Genomic DNA, 4,862 nt, shown 5'->3' with positions numbered 1-4,862 from the left:
TCTACACACACACACACACACTCAAGGCTTTCTAGAATTAAACAGTATGATCAGTAGATCAATACAATAGTGAATCAGTCGATCATTTTTATGTTGTGGTTATATTTGACGCGTGGTCACAAAAAAATAACTTACAGGGAGACATTGCAGGAAAGAAATATGGTTTGGTATGGTTTTGTACTAGATATAAGTCCCTACCTTGCGTTCGTTGTTCGTGTGCATGCCAGTGTGATTATCACTATGTCTGCCAGAAAGTGTCTGTTAGTGTGCATATCAGTGTATCTTTGTGGCACTTTTATTTACTACATTTCAAAATGCAACTTTCCATGCATGTTCATATCTTTGCTTTCCCAGTAGTCTACGTGATAATATTCTACGTGGTACGATGAAAGATATATATTCACACCATGGACAAATGAAAAACTATGTGTACCTTACCAAAGATTTGTTGTATTTGCCATTCGAGCCACACACAAACTTAAGCATGTTGAACGTACGACCACAAAATACACTGTCTTACATTGAATGCAAGAACACTGAGAGAAGGGGTGGGGATGGGGTTGGGGTGCAATCAGTTTTCAGACAAAATATTTCAGCTTGATAGCTTGTGAATGTATATGTCGTTTGCACTGTCTGTTGTCAACTCCCCTTCCTCAGGTGAACGTACGTGTTGGTGTAATATGTCGTTTGCGCTGTCTGTTGTCAATTCCCCTCCCTCAGGCGAACTTGGTTTGATATGTCGTTTGCACTGTATGTTGTCAACTCCCCCTCCCTCAGATGAACTTGATATGTCGTTTGCACTGTCTGTCAACTCTCAACTCCTCCTTCCTCAGGTGAACTTGGTGTGAGATGTCGTTTTCGCTGTCTGTTGTGAGCACCCCTCCCTCAGGTGAACTTCGTGTATCGTTTGCAACTTTGCACTATCTGTGAACTCTCAACTAAGTCCAGTCCTCTAACAATCTGTGACCTTCAAAACTGGGACACACAATCGCACACTTTAACTTTCACTGAGATGAAATGAAATGAAATGGCCAAATCTACAAGTGTTTGAATAGTCTATAGAACTCCGTGTTTATATGAGACCATAATGCAAGCTATTTCACGCTTTTGTTGTGGTGCGGCCTATAGTATTAGTTCATTGTATGCTAAATACGATCATATCAATACATTTACGTAGAAGCTACTGCAGTTGTTGTATTAGTAGATGGTTCAATAATTAAGATATTGTAAAGTTGAACACCCCTAATATGAGTCCCTATGGAGGTCATTTACGAGGTGTTCAATTGTGAATATGTCCACGGTCATTACTGACCGATATTCCAGGACTGAACCCCTTAATACATGTAATTATCGTTTTAACAAATTTACTGTTATCCGTTAATGTGAATAATTATATAGATATAAATACAAACATTTCTTTCATATACCTGTTTTCTTTACTCAATAATGAACGAATGTGTGGGTTTGTTTGTTTGTTTGTCTGTCTGTCTGTCTGTCTGTCTGTATGTCTGTCTGTCTGTCTGTCCGTCTGTCTGTTTGTTTGTTTGTTTGTTTGTTTGTTTGTTTGTTTGTTTGTTGTACTAAATCGTATATAATAGTCTGAATTGCCAGGGTTTGTTTGTTTATATATCACTCCCACTACATGCACAGAGAGAGTTGACTCTCTATTTTAATTGTGTGATGCTCTTTTGAGCAATTTGTTTTAAATATATATATTGGTTGGTTGGTTGGTTAAAACCTTTCTCCACTTCCATTTGACGTCTTTTTCGAGTTCTCCTATTTGACTATAAGCTCCCAATTAATGTTTACTTTTATGCATCTTTTGAAAGATATAAGTTAGCATAAGCAGACTCTATTATTTGTACTGCACATATCATCAGAAATCTGTTCTGTGTCTGTGGAGACACACCTAGATTACCATTTATAAATGGTGTATAGAACCAATTCTTTGTGTGTTGAATAAGAAAGTGGCTACTCCTCCCGAACTCTTTTCAACCCTAAGTTCATCACAGGCTGTCCACAGCCTAACCACTGGTTCCAACACAGTATGCCTTATTTTATCAGCAAAATGGCGCTTGCAAACCTGTCATTGGGCGTTTGTTGTATTCTATTGCTGATTGCCGAAACAACTGCTCAAACAGAAGCAACAGTAAAGAAAAGTAAGTTTAACTATCAAGATTTATTTTGTAACATACAATTGTTATCAAATGAGATTGAAGAAAACCCGGGTTTTTTTCAAGTAATAATTTTTCTTTCTATTACGACGTTCAGGTGTCATTCCTTTTAGTACCTGAACACCGTTCTTTGTTGAATAGAAGTTCTGACAGCTCAAAAAATAAGTATTCTACAAAGCTGGGAGATTAGATATTATTATGCTGTACTAAAGAGTTCTGGTAAATTGTGGAAAAACTTACTCAAATTGTTTCTAAGAGTTTTGATGATCTTTTATGAACGCGTCAAAGTGATGTCACCTGGACCGCGTACGTTGTGCGGTTGTATCAACTAAGTCTGTGTTTATGAATGTTAGAAATTGATACTAAAATATGAATGAGGTGTAAATATGTATTTAATATAGATTACAATCAACAAAACAGCTTTAGCATTTTACTACTGAAAAACATAGGATAACAAAGGCCAAGGGCGTGTATGTAACACAAACAAACAAACAAACAAACAAGCAAGCAAGCAAGCGAGCCAGCAAGCAAGCGAGCGAACAAACAAACAAACAAACAAACAAACAAACAAACAAACAAACAAACAGATTAAGAAATGTGTAAGTTTGTTATCGTAGGTAAGGAAGTGGTTTATAAACAAATTGAGTAAACATTAATACACTACGTCACGTCCACTATACGTATACGTCACTTTTTCAATATACAAAATATCGAAAACTCGCCACGCAAAACTAGTTTGAATACTTACTTTTCTTTAGTTGTGATTAAAAGTGATTACTTGTATTTACTCAGATTGTTAAAAGTCAATTCCTGTACTTTACAACAACAAACTTTTTAACATTATTTTTTTTTTAAATATTTAGTTTATACATACACAGACTTGGTCCATGTTTTTTTTCACATTACTTTTCCAATTCAGTAAAAAAAACATAGTACAGTTATTTTACTAACTAAAAATCCAAAACAATTACTCAATACCAATTTTATCATTATGAAAACAAACTTACAGTATATACGTTATTCACTGAGTGATTTAAACTACTTTAATTTTCAAATCAATTGGTCTCCGAGGCCGCTGAGGGCGATTTTCCATAATCATTAGAAGTTCAAGTTCTTTGATAATTATTTACTAGCACTTTAGTGAGGTCAAGAATCTGTACTTGATTCTACAAATTGTCATGATGAATTTACACCGAGTACAAAATGGCCTAAAGTGCGTTTTATCTCTTGCTATTATGAAAAGAATCTCTGATGAATAATTTGAATTGGTCAGGGTGTGGTGACTCCGCGGATCCGATTATGAATCATGAATAGGTAGTTTTTATTAATGAGTCTGACCTCTTGACCTCGTAGTTGTCAGGGGGTGTTGTACCACTCGCCTTTACAGGGTTATTTGTTTACCTGTACAAGGCGTATGTATATCATAGCAATTTTACCTGTGTTGTACTGTTCTGACTAGATGAATAACGCTGAACTAATAATATTTTGGCTACTTGCCTCTAAGCATAGACCCTCCAAAGTATATGAATTAACATAAACAAAGTTCAACTGTCAAAGACGAATGCTCTGGCTGGAAATATCTATACATATGTATTTCTATAGATATGAACATTTCTCAATCAAGTTTCAATCGTTCATGTAAATATGTGAAGTCTATGTAAGAAAATATATACGATGGAAGGTTTCGTGACCCACAATTGTACAGGCCTTGTTATAACAACCGCAGGGAGACGGATTATTTCTTAGGTTGTTGTTTTCCTTGTCTACAGGCTCAAAATGTAATACCATTGTGACTTTTATAATTATTTCTCTACCAGTCCTGTATCTAAAACAAACCATGCTTATACTGTCATAGCATATAGTATATTACAGAGTGTATGACTTGGATGCATTTGCAGTAGCAGGATTCGTGTGATATTTTTCTTAGGAAAACAACACTCTAAGGAAATACTACGTGTCCCTGTGGCAATAACCGCACGTTTTTATCAGCTCCAGTCGTACCATAGACTGTAAGATACTCCGTGTCACTTCGCCCTCTCCGGCCTCCTCTCTCCCGGCCTGTGAGAGGGGTTGACTGATGTGTGAGGGCGCCCCGTCACGGCGTACCTTACACAGATGACTAGTCATATGTTATATTCTCTCTCTTCCTCCCCCCATTCTACACATAGTATACGATATTGTTTTTTTCATACATACATACATATTTTTGAGAGAAAAAAATGAAACTACATATCTATTTAAATAACAGTTACGTTAGGCCAAATAAAAATAAATGATGTGTTTTCCAATAACCCGACCGACCCTAGTTTAAGCTTCCGACCCTAAACATTTTTTGCATGCAAAAACTTGGTAAAGGTAAAAAATTACTTCTATATCCGTTAACATCTTCATGCCTTTGCCTCACCTGTGGTCACATTTTAAAAAAATTGTATTCCAGAGAGAAACAGGGTCTTTTTAGACTATAACAGTACAGTTTCCTTAACGTGTTTGTCTGCTTATCATAATTGTCTTCATTTACTTTTTTTAAACATCAAACTCCAGTATTATTGTGACCGGCAAGTATCTTATCTAGGGGATGAAGTAATTCTGTTTTAACAAAATTAAGTAAAATAAAATAAAATTCCGACCTACCTACCCTATTTTCTGAAGTCATGTTATCGGAAATAATTTTTTTGGTTTTGTTGTTGT

This window comes from Glandiceps talaboti, chromosome 16, assembly GCF_964340395.1.
Source record: "Glandiceps talaboti chromosome 16, keGlaTala1.1, whole genome shotgun sequence".
NCBI lineage: Eukaryota > Metazoa > Hemichordata > Enteropneusta > Spengelidae > Glandiceps > Glandiceps talaboti.
This window is presented reverse-complemented; position numbering follows the sequence as displayed.